This window comes from Engystomops pustulosus, chromosome 4, assembly GCF_040894005.1.
Source record: "Engystomops pustulosus chromosome 4, aEngPut4.maternal, whole genome shotgun sequence".
In the NCBI taxonomy this organism is placed as follows: Eukaryota; Metazoa; Chordata; class Amphibia; order Anura; family Leptodactylidae; genus Engystomops; species Engystomops pustulosus.
The window spans coordinates 28,464,200-28,480,521 of NC_092414.1; the positions used below are offsets into that span (position 1 = coordinate 28,464,200).

General features: G+C 43.4%; 1 protein-coding gene across 3 annotated transcripts in view; it reads left to right on the plus strand.

Moving 5' to 3' along the window:
* CAMK2A (calcium/calmodulin dependent protein kinase II alpha) overlaps positions 1–16,322 on the plus strand; it is a 145,379-nt gene that overhangs the window by 56,588 nt on the left and 72,469 nt on the right. The gene's annotated exons all lie outside the window — the stretch shown is intronic.

The following is a 16,322-nucleotide window of genomic DNA, read 5'->3' on the forward strand; positions in this document are numbered from 1 at the left end:
TTTATTAGTCGTTTTTTTGGCAACTTACTGATGTCCTACTTGCCATCAACAATACCAGTGGTCTACTGAATGCTGATGAACTTTTACAAGGTCTAGGTCTATTTGTTGGTTGGCACAAGGTGGGTGGTTCACATCTGCTGACAGTTTTGACAAGTGAAGTGTAAAAACGTTGTAAATATGGACTGTCATCTAATTCAAACCATAACCCAAAGTGTCCCTTGGGTGTTCCATAACTGCGGAGTGTCCTGGGCTGTAATTGCATCATCCCTGCCAGCGCAGACAGCATGCTGGAGCAATGGTAACTTGAACCCGAAATAGCTGGCTATAGGGTGGCTAGGCCCCATATGTCACAGAAGCCTTGGGTTCTCTTATAGGCCTCATCTGTACCTGCCTGGGCCGGCAAGAAGCGGGAAAGGTGGCGTGCCTAAATGGTATTCCACCGGGGCACTCCCAGTGTAGGTGTCTATCACCCCAACAGGTATTAAGTGTTAAACCCTTAATGGCCAAGGACAAACAGAAATTTTCTTTAACAACTCACAGTTCCTTTTATTGGCAGCAAAACAGCAGGCTGGCGATAACTCCTTCCTTCGAGGATAGCATGGCTGTAAATTGGCTGGTTGTGCCCATAGTAAATGCTGTTGGCTAGCAGGAACGTCAGCCTAGACCAGTGGTCGGCTTGGCTGGGAAGAATCTCCTGTGGAACCAGGTGGGCTCTGCTGCATGAACAGCACAACAGCAATCTGTAATAGAGGTCTCAGGACTGAGACAGATCCCAAAATCTCAGAAGTTTTTTTTCTGGAACTTTACAGAGTGCCAGCCAATCATTACCCTTGAAGCTTGCAGGAAGGTACTTTTAACATAACTACAAGGTTTAACACAGGTAATTCCCTATTTCAGTCACTTGGTGGTAGTGTGGTAGGAATACAGTCTACCCAGGTTGATTGACATAGGGTAAAGGATCCCCAGCGTGAATGAGGCTCTTGTGTTGGAACCTAATGGGGTGTTGTCCCAACTCCAGGACATTACATAATTGCTTTCCAAACCTTCACCTCTCCTTAAGTGACGGCTCAAGCATTCATCTTGAATACAACTAGAGCAAAGAGGAGTCGTTAGGATGCATACGTTGCAAGAATTTCACAAGAATCGAAATTTTACTTATAGGTGTTTCCTAAATGGAAGCTCTTGCAAACTGTTGGTAGAGCAAGCAAATCTTCCAAACCCAGTGAACTACTTCCAGATCTCCTGTGCTCAGAGACATCTTACATTGGTTTCAATCACTTTATGTGCTACAAATGTCACTAGAAAGGTTATATAGGCTGTGTGCAATGTTTTTTAGGGATAGGGACTGATATGAATACATTGGGGCAGATTTATCAAGCAGTCTGAAAGTCAGAATATTTCCAGTTGCCCATGGCAACCAATCACAGCTCAGCTTTCATTTCACCAGTGCTCATGAATATTTTAAAGGGGAGCTGTGATTGGTTGCCATGGGCAATTGGAAATATTCTGACTTTCAGACTGCTTGATAAATCTGCCCCATTATGTCTACTACATTAACCTCTTATGGCAAACCGCAGTCCTTTTAGGCTCGTGGGCGGTAAAGGGTTTATGTAGGGGGTCGGAGGCTCAGCCCAGGTGTTTGCTGCATGATACTACAACCTGCAATCGGTGCTGGCATAGACTTAAATGCCACCAATAAAGCATGCGCATCGCCATGTTGGCAAGGTTTGTCGGCCTTTGAGGTGTCATTGGTGGACGATGTTCTGTTGTTGCAACAGACAGAGTCTTTGTGAGACTCCAGGCCCTGTCCTTCAGACAGATCTGTAAGTATCTGCAGTATTTTTACCATATACAAGCGGACCCCAAGCGGTCCCGAACTTACAGACAACCCCTAGTTACAGAAAAGATTGCTCTGCACACTGTGACCTCCTTTACAGCATATACACACATACATACAGTACCATATACACGCATACATCATATGCACAGACATACAGGATATTTGCAAGCCCGGAGGCGTATAGCCGTTGGGCTAATGACTGCACAAAGGGGTCTTAGGTAACGGGGTTATAAGTACAGGAATAGGCCCTCTTTGACTGAGGTGGTTTTTCCTTTCCTTTCTGTCTCCCTGCGTATCCCAGGGCGGTGGGGGCTACGTGACTAGGGGCGGGCTTGTGTCGTGGGTGGTACAGGAAGTGAGCATAGCATAAATAGGGGCCGCAGACGTCACTCACCCTCTTTCTGGATTGTGTTTCCCACCCGCCCTCCCTTTGTTTAAGGTATTTTCGGCGTTGCTTTTGTCATAGCTGGCGGTTAGTTGGGTTATTTGGCCTACATGCCCATTGGCTGGCAGGCATACAGGTGGGAGGGGTTTTGTTGCACTTTGTTTGTTGGTATTTAAATTTGTTTACCTGTTCAAATTATGTTTTAAATAATACAAAAAATAATATAAAAAAAATAAGAAATGTTTATTACAATAATATATAAAGCTGTGGCCGACCCTCACGTCAACCCACATATGTTCAACTTTAATACAAGTCTCTGTGTGTTTTTTATCGGCGAATATTGGTTTTGGGTAAAAGGGGCCTGTGCTCCCGGTGGTTTATGGTTTAACTTTATTTGGGCAGTCATACATCACATATACATAGCCATAAAGGAAATGCACACATACATACAATACCATATACAGTACAGACATCTAGCATATGCACACACATATAGTATATGCACAGCATCAGGGCCGATTCTAGGGTTTTTGCTGCCTGAGGCGAAAATTAAAATGCTGCCCCCACCTGCCCCCCCCCTCCGGCCGCCCCAACACCGGACCTCCCCTGCTACCTGGATATGTTCGGCCCATGAATTTCGACATTTTTAAAAAGCATTTACAACCTGTTAAAAAAAATGCTGACAACATTACTTAAAATTAGTAATTGGCCCTCTGTGACATCACACGTGGTACCACTAGCCGGTCAGTGACACAGACAATAGTGGCATCTAGTACCTCACAGGTGACGATCTGCTCCATCAGGAAGACGACATCATTACATTTTCTCCCACCCAGGACTGTTGAATTTGCTGGCAGATGTCTTCAGCTCCCGGCACCACATCTCTGCACTGCACCGATAATATACCACAGTCACTTACAGTATATATTCACCGAAATAATAGTGTTCCTAAATCATATACTATACACCTCTCATGACACAATGAACCACTCTACCCTCCCCCCCCATACACAGAGTGGATATAGAATCCCTTCTTCATTTATTTAAAAATGTATAATAAAAGCTCCTCTCCCCTAATTAAATTATATACAGATCCTATAGTTTAATTAAAATCTGACCCCTATATCCAGATTCTCCCACATTTAACTATATACAGATTTACCGCCCCAATTTTATTTAAATCATGCCCCCACTCACTTAAATTAGATACAGTACCCCATATAAACCATCCTCCCTTCTAAATACAGCCCCCTCCTATATTTATATAAGATACATCCCCCTCCCATATAATGCTTCACCCACAAGTTATATTAAATACAGCCCACCTTGATTATATAATGTGTAGTTAAAATATGGTTAAAAGCCACCCCCAGGTTACATAATGTCCAACTCACCTCCCATATTATATAATATACAGCCCCCTTATTATAAAATAAGCAGCTCCTGTATTCTATAATATACAACCTCATTAAATAATATGTAGCACCTTATATATACAACCCCCCTCTTCTTATATACACAACCCCCCTCTTCTTATATACACAATCCCCCTCTTCTTATATACACAATCCCCCTCTTATATACACAATCCCCCTCTTCTTATATACACAGTCCCCCTCTTCTTATATACACAGTCCCCCTCTTATATACACAATCCCCCTCTTATTATATACACAGTCCCCCTCTTATTATATACACAGCCCCCCTCTTATTATATACACAGTCCCCCTCTTATATACACAGTCCCCCTCTTCTTATATACAGTCCCCCTCTTATTATATACACAGTCCCCCTCTTATATACACAGTCCCCCAATTATTATATACACAGTCCCCCTCTTATTATATACACAGTCCCCCTCTTATTATATACACAGTCCCCCTTTTCTTATATACACAGTCCCCCTCTTATATACACAGTCCCCCTCTTATTATATACACAGTCCCCCTCTTATATACACAATCCCCCTTTTCTTATATACACAGTCCCCCTCTTCTTATATACAGTCCCCCTCTTATTATATACACAGTCCCCCTCTTATATACATAATCCCCCTCTTATTATATACACAGTCCCCCTCTTATTATATACACAGCCCCCCTCTTATTATATACACAGTCCCCCTCTTATATACACAATCCCCCTTTTTTTATATACACAGCCCCCCTCTTATTATATACACAGTCCCACTCTTATTATATACACAGTCCCCCTCTTATATACACAGCCCCCCTCTTATTATATACACAGTCCCACTCTTATTATATACACAGTCCCCCTCTTCTTATATACACAGTCCCCCTCTTCTTATATACACAGTCCCACTCTTATTATATACACAGTCCCCCTCTTCTTACATACACAGTCCCCCTCTTCTTACATACACAGTCCCCCTCTTCTTACATACACAGTCCCCCTCTTCTTATATACACAGTCCCCCTCTTCTTATATACACAGTCCCCCTCTTCTTATATACACAGTCCCCCTCTTCTTACATACACAGTCCCCCTCTTCTTATATATACAGCCCCCCTCTTCTTATATATACAGCCCTCCTCTTCTTATATATACAATCCCCCCTCTTCTTATATATACAGCCCCCCTCTTCTTATATATACAGCTCCCCTCTTCTTATATATACAATCCCCCCTCTTCTTATATATACAGCCCCCCTCTTCTTATATATACAGCTCCCCTCTTCTTATATATACAACCCCCCCTCTTTTTATATATACAATCCCCCCTCTTTTTATATATACAATCCCCCCTCTTTTTATATATACAATCCCCCCTCTTTTTATATATACAATCCCCCCTCTTCTTATATACACAATCCCCCGGTTTCTATTATATACAGCCCCCCTTTTATAAAAAATAATAAAGCAATCAACTCACCTCGACTCCTGTCACGATCCCGGCCGCGTCCCTTTCCCGGGTCTTCGGCTGCCCTGTGCTCTGTGAGGGGACGCAGGCAGCGTGACGTCATCGCACGCTGCCTGAGTCCTCCAGAGCAACAGAGCGGCACGGACAGAAGGATCTGTGCCGCCGCCGCTCTGTCCATCATTCGCGTCTGTCTCTTAAAGAGACAGACACGATTGATTTTTCATGTGGGCGATTCGGGCGGCAATCGCCACCCGAATCGCCCACATTATGGCCCAAAATTTCGCCGCCTTTATTCAGGGCTCAGCATCCGCCGCCTGATTCGAGATTTTCATCTCGCCTCATGGCAGATGCGGCCCTGCACAGCATACATACCTACTGCATATACACTCCATTACCCCAGATACCAGGGTCCCCTGACACTGTGGGCCCCATAGTAACTGCTATGACCGGTACCTCTGTAGTTATGCCTTTGTTTGACGGTGAGGAGTCAAAAACAGAAACGTAAAAGGACATCAGCGCAAGGGGTGAAAGAACATATAACGAGTCATATAAAAACTATATATATATTTTTTTTTAACTACATATTGTAAAAACTATAAAAAAAATATTTACAGAACATTTTGGTCCCAAAAAATATCCCTACATGTTACAGTAAGGTAACCCTATTAAAAGATTTCTTATTAAGTGATTCCCACAAACATAACAGAAAACTTCCCCATCCCCAGATTTTCTCCTTCCTTATTGTTTTTCCAGTATTTTGTACATAGATACCAGCAATAATAATAATTGATGCAAAATCGGAGCACAGCACAATATTATGTCTCCGCTGCCCGGGTGATATTGCTGTGCACATACACAGCCCAGGAGTGCCAGGGAGTTATTAATGTTTTATATCATTTATGAGCAGCCTGTCAGGTCCAATCTGTCTCCCTAGCACCGCGGACTCTTTCCTCCTCCTTCTTTCTACGGGACAGGAGAACTGCCTCTCGGAGCGGGGGGTTTCCATAGCAACAGGAGTCTAAAGCACATGGAAACACTATAGAAGGCCCACGAGTAGGCCCACTAGAAGCACTAACACATCCGAAACCATATCCATCACCACATCAAGAACATAATCAGGGTTAGCAGGTGCCAGGTGCTAAACACAGTTTAGTTTTTAGGCCAGAATCACACACCAGACCTCATCTAGGAGCTAAAAGATGCCATCAAAAATGAACAAAATTTAGCAGGATAAGAATCAGAGTTGGGCCCATGCTGACCCCTGTCCATAGCTGAAAGCATCTACCATGGACACATAAGCAGGACCACTACTAGGAAATTTGGGACCCCTGACTGGCAAATTTATGGGCGCTCCACCCCCACAGAATGATAATCCGGCCCTTTGTGCACAGTGAGTTCCCTGCACCTGGGAATGCAGGAGGGTTTTCTGTGACTTGGGGCCCCTTCTCCTCCTCAGGGACCCCTGAACACAGTCACACTTATCCCCACCTGGTGGCAGCCCTGCACATGAGCATCAGAACTGGTCAAAGAAGCAAAGTACCAAGATAGTGATCTGGTGGGATGATCAATCATTTATTTCCTTTACATTGTGAGGATAGCCAGGTGTTCGTGTGTAGTTAAGTAAAAACTGTCCTCAGGTAGCGTGACGAGATGAACATGGTCCTGCTGAAAAACCTACGGTCATCACATCTATGTGGATGTTACTTTGACACATAGCACCTACCCTACCCAGACATTGGCCAAACCAAGGGTAACCCTTTATTTTGTACAGGATGGATGGCCTGTTATCAGCCTATTTCTTGGAGGAACATACTAAATACACAAAATAAATATCTCATTTACCCCTTACCGACACGTGTACTTCTAAGCCGGGGCCGACACCAGCACTGGGTATACCTGGGCAAGTGTCGGGACCCAGAGCTGCTGGGGGGGGGCACTTGAGGCTGTACATAAGGAATCCATGGGAGGAGTGGGCTGTATCTAATCAATCCATAAGGGGTGAGGGGGGCTTTATATAAAATAACCATGAGGGGGGTGTTTGATATAATAAACTGGGGAATATTTTGAGGAACAGGAAACTGTTTTAGTTACTGAATTTTTAATGCCACCACGTGAGTTCACTGCAAAGGGGCCTACTGAGGCTCTGTCGCCCAGGGGCTTACTGAAACCTGGAGACAACCCTGTTCTATGCTATCTACATACACACTGCAGAAAACTGTCAAAATCACAACGATAACTCGTTGAATTATGTTGCAGTCAATTGTGAATTCAGTAGCACCTTAGGGTTCTTTCACATTGCCGTTGATGCTAAGCTTTAGTTGCGCTTCTATTGCGTTTTGTCTCTGTCGTGTTTCCGTTTTTTTTCTTCCGTTTTGTCACTGTGTCTGCATAAAAAAAACTGAAGGTTAAACATTGCTTTGAAAACATCACACGTGGTTTTTCAGCCTCAGTGAAAAAAAACAGATGTTTTATCCGTTTTTTGAGGACCCATAGACTTCTATTGCCTTCCGTGATCCGCATCTGGGGAAAAAAATAGGACATGTTTCATAATTTTAGTGAAAATCTGTGAAATACAAGCAAATGTAAAAAGAAGCCAATAGAAATCAACGGCTTGTGAGGCATCCGTGGAAATCACTGAATCACGGAGGTAAAAAACGACGCCAATGTGAAAGAGCGCTAATTCACACCAATTGGTGGACCCAAGCATGTGATTGAAGGCATTGAACGGTTGCAGTGACAGCCAGGAGCCGTCAAAGACTTCCAGGTCTGTCATCATATAACCACTTAAATCAGTTTCGAACTTAAAGGGGTAGGAAAATGTTTAAGTTTTTGTAATGTGTGTGCAGGATATCTGGTAATTTACCAATATCCATCTATTAATAGTTCTGCTTTCTTGATATGAAGCCTGTCTTTTATCTCATCAGCCATAGATTCCTGCCCATAAAATGGCGGCAGATGGAGGGTCATGTGATCTCTATCTGCCCATGAACAATTTCCTGGACAGATAGAGATCACATGACCCTCCATCTGCAGCCATTTTATGGTCAGAAATATCTGGCTGACGATGTAAAAGACAGGAGGCTTCACTTTACATATCAAGAAAGCGGAGCAGAACTATTAATAGATGTATATAGGTAAATTATCTTATACCCCCCACACACACACATTTACACAAACATTACAAAAATATGAGGTAAAGTGGCCAACCCCTTTCCAAGATAGGAAACCCCTTCACGCATATTCAAACACAATTTCACTCAGGTTGGGTTCACACGTGGCGTTTGCCTTGCGTTTACAAGGCACCCCCTGTGGGCGGTGCTTGGGCTCATCGCATGAGATCGGTAATGAGCACCCGTTTCATGGAAACACATATGCGAAAGGCCCAAGCAACGCCAACGGGAGTTTTCTTTGCGTTTATAAATGAAAGGCAAAGGCCATATGTGAACACGTCCTCGAAGCTGACCCCTTTCAGCAGGATCATCCTAGCTGACGCAGATGCAATGGGGCCCAGCCCCACCCCAGAATTTTCATTGCGTTGGTAAATGCAAATGTAAACGTATCCTTATATTTTTTTTCCTAGCATCCACCATTCCTGAGCAATCAGTGCCCTTATTTATTTTAGCACCCAATTACATTCCTTACTGTCAGGTGGGTGGTCACAGATTGTCTACTCCAGCCCGGGTCCACTCACCTGACAGTAGAGGTCCTAATTAGTATATTGGGTACCAAAACTAACGCCTCCGATCGCTTAGGAATGGTGGGGGCTGGAGAAGTCAGAATCAGCGGTGCGGAGCCTATTAAAGGAAGCAAGAATTGGAGTTGGTGAAGGTGGTGAAAGGTTCTCCTTAATAGGGATCATATATCGTAAAAAACACTAAGCCCCAATTTTTAATTAAAGACCTGCAATTATAATTTTTTTTTTCATGACGCATTCAAACACATTTGTGTAGTATACCTGACATAATAAAAGACACGTGTGAGATTGATAGATTTTTTTTTTTTCCTATGGGAGGAAAAATGAGCTTCTTAGTGATTTGCATCTTGGGGACATCGACTTCTTTCTTATACATCGTTCTCGCAGCCTAAACACATTCAAGATGAGGTCACGTTATGTAACGTAGATGAAATAATTAGTGAGGGAGATGACACAAGAAGGAATAGAGAGAAGCTTGAAGAGCGAGAAAACGAAGGGAGGGAGATTTGTAAAAAATAAGCAAATGCTTTGGGCTTCGACAAGCTCAAGGTCACCAAGAATAGTGTAGGATAAGCACAGAATGGGAAGCCATTAAAACGTCACCGGTGCCCATAGATCTCGGCTGCAGAATATGAAGCTCTGTGGTACAATTATACTTTATTTTATTTAAGATTTAGTTTTTCATGTGCGTTTCAATATCAAAGGAAAAGTAAACCCAAGGACGTCGGAGATAGAAAAGAATCTACCTGCCTATGCCTTTTTATGAGCATTTACTCCATTAAGATGGAATATACAGAACTATTCACTTTTATGTAGAAGTAGGTACTCTTATGTTGTTAATGTGTAGTCTTGGACTGGCCCTCCCTGTACTAGAGGATATTCTAGTGTCTCAGAAATCCAGACGATGACAAACCTATTTAGAAAACATCAATTGATGCAAGGAGTCTCAATGATAAGAGATTATCTACATGAAGATATTATTAGGGTAGGTCCTCAGTATCATTAATGTCAGACCATGACTAGGAACTGACATATGAACATTTTATCTAGTTTGAAACACGTTGGTATTTTTGATATGTACCCCGCATATGTTGCTATATTTTATTGGATTTAATAAACTAAAGATGTGTCACCCCCTCATCCTCATAGACTGTAAGCTCTTGTGTCACCCCTCATCCTCATAGACTGTAAGCTCTTGTGTCACCCCCTCATCCTCATAGACTGTAAGCTCTTGTGTCACCCCCTCATCCTCATAGACTGTTAGCTCTTGTGTCACCTCCTCATCCTCATAGACTGTAAGCTCTTGTGTCACCCCCTCATCCTCATAGACTGTAAGCTCTTGTGTCACCCCCTCATCCTCATAGACTGTAAGCTCTTGTGTCACCCCCTCATCCTCATAGACTGTAAGCTCTTGTGTCATCTCCGTCATCCTCATACACTGTAAGCTCTTGTGTCACCCCTCATCCTCATAGACTGTAAGCTCTTGTGTCACCCCCTCATCCTCATAGACTGTAAGCTCTTGTGTCACCTCCTCATCCTCATAGACGGTAAGCTCTTGTGTCACCCCCTCATCCTCATAGACTGTAAGCTCTTGTGTCACCTCCACATCCTCATAGACTGTAAGCTCTTGTGTCACCTCCATATCCTCATAGACTGTAAGCTCTTGTGTCACCCCCTCATCCTCATAGACTGTAAGCTCTTGTGTCACCCCCTCATCCTCATAGACTGTAAGCTCTTGTGATCAGGGCCCTCGCTCCTATTGTCCCATATGACGGTTTGTACTGTGTAATGTAATATTATATATTTGTATATGTCCCCTATGATGTGTATAAGCGCCACGGAATTTGATGGCGCTATAGAAATAAAGATTATTATTATTAAAGATGTTGTAATAAATTTGTTAGTGCCGGAGAGAACATTTAATCTTTTGTAGTACTGCTGTATGCCGAGGACCGGCACGGTATTTCGGATTCCATTGCTCTCCCCCCCCCCCCCTCTTTCTTTTTGCAATATAATAAAATACCGGCAGATCAGCCAAATACATCTCGCTACTAAATTCCCAAGCTTCCAGACAAATGCACCTTGATTGTAGCGTGGGCCGGCGATGTAACGCAGATGTTATCACACCTGCCTCTGGTGCCGGCACCCTCGGAGAAGTAGGTCACAGCGGAGCAGTATCTCTCCAGGGATGCCAGCTTATAAAGATGAAGGTTGTGTTCCATTGTCAGTCCTGGAGAGCCACAGGCGGGCAGCAGCATGGCATTCTGACAGCTCCTTGGCAGGGAAGATTAGCATTGAAACTCATCTATCTAGACAATGGGATGTTTGTCACTGACAGAGGGAAGACAATGGAATTAAACTGTGTTTTTCTACATTGTGTGCAGTGCCAACAGAGTCAGGGCTGGGTCTTCACCTCGAAATACCCTGACCAACAGTGGTGTAACTAGAAGCTGATGGGCCCCAGTGCAAAATCTGTGCCAGGCCCCTGACTACAATCTATGATTTATAGTAAAAGTCTTCTCATATGGGAAAGTGACACCATAAGGGCCCCCTAAACCTCTTGGGCCCCGGGTGCGACCGCAACCTCTGCACCCCCTAAAGTTATGCCCCTGCTGACCAGGGCAGGTTGGGTTGTGTGCACCTTCTACCTGGTACCCAACTCCGAGAGTGCTGGTTCATGATAAATGGAATCCAGGCAGTCCCCAACTTAAGGACACCTAACATACAGACGGACCTCTGTGACCTCTGGATGTTTTGTTACTCCCAGGCACTGATCAGCTGTAATGAAGTTTTATTGATAATCCTTGTTGCCAATACAGGTGGTCCCCTACTTAAGGACACCTGACTTACAGACAACCCCTGGTTAAAGACGGACACCTCTGCCCACTGTGACCTCTGGTGAAGCTCACTGAATGCTTTACTGTAGTCCCAGGCTGCAATGATCAGCTGTAAGGTGTCTGTGATGAAGCTTTATTGATAATCCTTGTTGCCAATACAGGAGGTCCCCTACTTAAGTACACCCGACTTACAGGCGACCCTTAGTTAAAGACGGACCCCTCTGCCCACTGTGACCTCTAGTGAAGCTCTCTGGATGCTTTACTATAGTCCCAGACTGCAATGATCACCTGTAAGGTGTCTGTCATGAAGCTTTATTGATAATCCTTGTTGCCATTACAGCTAAAAATTTTCAAAATCCAATTGTCACTGGGATGCACATTTTTTTTGTATGAAGCTACAATTATAAAATATACAGTTTCCACTTACATACAAATTCCACTTAAGCACAAACCTAAAGAACTTATCTTGTACATAACCTGGGGACTGCCTGTATATACCGTAGTATCAAAATTCAAATTTTTAGCGACCCCTTCATCAGCTAAATAGGCCATTACGTGAAGTCAACAATCCCTTTAAACAAACAATAGATGGCTGCTACAAACTGCCTTATTTTCTTGACCCCCGACTCGATTGACATCCATACGTTTGGATCTATTTTATTATTAATACACAATGGTTAATGGTTTAGGGGCCAGGCCCTTTTCTATTTTTCCGTTTTCATTTTATCCACTATTTTTCAAATATTATTTTGACCCCTAAAGGGGACCCAGTAGTTGGACACCCACAATCAGCTAGTTATTCCCTACCTGGTGTGAAGGGGATAAATTATATACTGGTGACATCCACTTTAACCTGCGTGGACCTAAAATTATACAGTGGTGTGGACAGGGGCGGATTAAGACTGTCATGTGCCCTGGGGTGTATGGCTGTTATAGCCCCTACAAGTCCGGAATTCACTTCCAACGTATAAAACTTCTTGGGTAATGGAGGATGCATCTTTTTTGCCTACTTTCAAACTACTGTTTCAGGACCTTCAGGGCCTTCAAAGGTCCTGGATTGGCTCTCGTGTGCATGTGTATTGAGAGCAAGAATAGACGTATGAGGATTATATGGGTGAAGGTACATCTCAGTATAAAATTTGGTGGGGGATTTGGGTGGCCATGGTCCCCCTATTAGGCTTGGGCCCTGGGCTACTGCCCAAATCTTCTATATTATGATCCACTACTGAATGTGGAAAACTATTTGCTCATTTCAGATTTCTTAACCTTTTGGATATTTGTCACACTTTAAAGTTTCAGATCGCCAAATGCATTTAAATATTAGACAGATATAACACAAGTAAATACAAAATGCCTTTTATAAATGCATTATTGTGGAAAAGGGTAATTAAAAACTTAAAACTACACTACCCTCTGTGTAAAAATAATCCCCCCCCCAAACCTAATAACTGGTCCTTAGTACCCTCTTTCCCCTAAAATAAGACATCCCCCGAAAATAAGACCTAGTACAATTTTGTTCAATCTTAGAAATATAAGGCCTCCCCTGAAAATAAGACCTAGCGGCCGCCATTGCAGCAGCTCCCCCCATGTCCTACATTAGTATTAGTAGATGCTGCAAGAGGTTGTGACATGCGGGAAGAATTACAGAATAAAATCACTGACTGTTGCAGGACAAATACGCTACAAGCTGCTACATGGACATGAAGTGCTCATTTAAGGAAAGTTCTATTGCTAAACATGAGAGATTGGGGCCAAAAATTCCAATAGTTCAGAGTTTGGAGAGTAATAAGGATGTTTTAGAAGTTTATTTATTTTTGTTCACCAATAAATGTAAATTCTTGTACATGGAAAAATAAGACATTCCCTGAAAATAAGACCTAGTGCCTCTTAAGGAGCAAAAATTAATATAAGGCACTGTCTTATTTTCGGGGAAACAGGGTAGCAACAATTGCAATGGAATGATTGTGATAATGGCCAATGAGTCTGGAGAGATTTTGGCCATTCAACTTTAAAGATTTGTTTTATTTCACCCACATTGGAGGTTTCTGACCTTTTTTAAGGTTTTCACACAGTGGGGCACATTTACTTACCCGGTCATGTTGCGATCCCCGATCCGGACGCTCCGACGAAGATGAAGTCCGGCGCGATTCACCAACGTCAAAATCCAATCTCGTGCGACACAAACCCCCGTTAAATGCGGTGCTAATCGGAAATCGTCGGGAAACCAGACGAAAATGCGCTCCGCAGACCCTTAGTAAATGAGCCCCACTATCTCAAATGGTTTAAGGTCATTATTTTATTTGACTTCTCTTAATTTAGCTTTTTTTTTTGTTTGACTAGTGTAAGGGTATTGGTCCAGTAGAGAATGAGGTACCAGAGATTTGTGATGCAGTTCAAGACAGTGACACCAAAGCCCAGTTCAAAACATCTCTCACCTGCCTTTATTCCAACAACAGGTACCAAAAAAATAGCCTTCACACTCGTCTGGGTGCTAGCTATACAAAGGGTTACCCTAAATCACCACTAAGGGTGATGCCACACATGGGGGCAGATTTATCAAGCAGTCTGAAAGTCAGAATATTTCCAATTGCCCATGGCAACCAATCACAGCTCCCCTTTAAAATATTCATGAGCACTGGTGAAATGAAAGCTGAGCTGTGATTGGTTGCCATGGGCAACTGGAAATATTCTGACTTTCAGACTGCTTGATAAATCTGCCCCATGGTGTTTTGAACCCGTTTTTTGTCCATTTTTAAGCAGTCCGTCAAAAAAAGCATGCGTTTTTTGAAAACCTATCCGTTTTTCACCAGTTTTAATTAAGATAATTGGTAATGCCTGTAAAAAACGAATGTGTTTTCAAAAAACGCATGCGTTTTTTAATGTACTGCTTAAAAACGGACCAAAAACGGGTTCAAAACGCAGAGTGTGGCATCACCCTAAGACATGTAGTCACTTCGTAGGGATATCACCGTCTTAGTCTCTGATACTCTGCTGCCCTCCTCAGCAGCCTTATGGAGCCTGATTAGGCTGCTACCACCACCTGTGTCCAAAACTGCTCCAACAAAAAGCTTTTTCGAGCCGTACTTCACAGATTTACAGTGTTTGCTGTTGGACAAACACATCCTCCATATTAAGGCCAGGGCATATTTCAAGGGCGGATTAAGAGTGCCATGGGCCCTGGGCTGTAGGAATATTATATCCCCTAAAAGTCTGGATTCACTTCCTACATATGGTACTAGAATCAGCTTCTTGGAGATTGGAGGATGCGTCTCTTCTGCCTTCTTACAACCTGCGGTTTCAGGACCTTTGAAGGACCTTCAAAGGTCCTGAGCAGGAACAGATGTATGAGAATTTCATGGTGTACTTCTGAGCAAAAAATTTGGTGGGTAGTTTGGGTGACCCAGGGCCCCCTAGAAGGTTTGGGCCCTGGGCTACCGCCCAAACATCCTATTTTATAATCCAGTACTGATTGTTGCTGCTAAGGTCCCAACCAGTTATTAGATTAAGGGGCAAGTTACTTTTTTTTACAATAAGCCCTTTAGGTTTTGATAAAGAACTGCATTTTTTGTTCACTTGTGTTAAGTTCTTAAAGTTGGCTTAAGTTAGAATTAGAGATGAGCGAGCACTAAAATGCTCGGGTACTCGTTATTCGAGACGAACTTTTCCCGATGCTCGAGTGCTCGTCTCGAATAACGAGCCCCATTGAAGTCAATGGGAGACTCGAGCATTTTTCAAGGGGACCAAGGCTCTGCACAGGGAAGCTTGGCCAAGCACCTGGGAACCTCAGAAAAGGATGGAAACACCACGGAAATGGACAGGAAACAGCAGGGGCAGCATGCATGGATGCCTCTGAGGCTGCTTAATCGCACCATTATGCCAAAATTATGGGCAACAGCATGGCCATGACAGAGTGACAGAATGAAGCTAGATAGCATCTAAAACATCCAATAATTGACCCTGACACTATAGGGGACGGCATGCAGAGGCAGCGGCAGCAGCGGCAGGCTAGAGAGTGGCATGGCGACATACCCTAAATGGACTCAGGCTTCAAACCAATGGGTGGCAGAGAGGAACCAAAGGAGGTGAGCAAGAAGCGCTCAAATAATATCGGTACATGATAAAAGTTTGCCAGTATATTTTGTGGATTACACAGCAGGGTGGCGACAAACTTAACATGGAAGCCATGAAAACAATCCAAAATTCTGCCTGACACAGCTCGTTTGATAAGGGGACCATGTATGGAGGCAGTGAACTAGTAGTAGATTAAAGGTGCTGCAGTTAAAACTATGTTAGTTGGATCTTGGCATGGAGCTGGCGCTCCGCTGCCAGGCGAGCTTTCGCCAATCCAAGCCCCTGTCTCTAGGCTACTCCCCAAACAGCACTTCTAAGAACCTTTTGTATAAGATCAAGTGTAGTAGCGTTCTTATAAGTTTAGGATATGGCGGGTGAGGGGAATGTAAACAGATGCGCAAGAAGCGCTGAAATAATATCGGTAAATGATAAAAGTTTGCCAGTATATTTTGTGGATTACACAGCAGGGTGGCGACAAAGTTAACAACTTTGATGTGGAATCCATGAAAACAACCCAAATTTCTGCCTGACACACCTCGTTTGATAAGGGGATGATGTATGGAGGCAGCTATATGGACGACTTTTGGAGGTAGCAATGGAGACAACGTGTGGA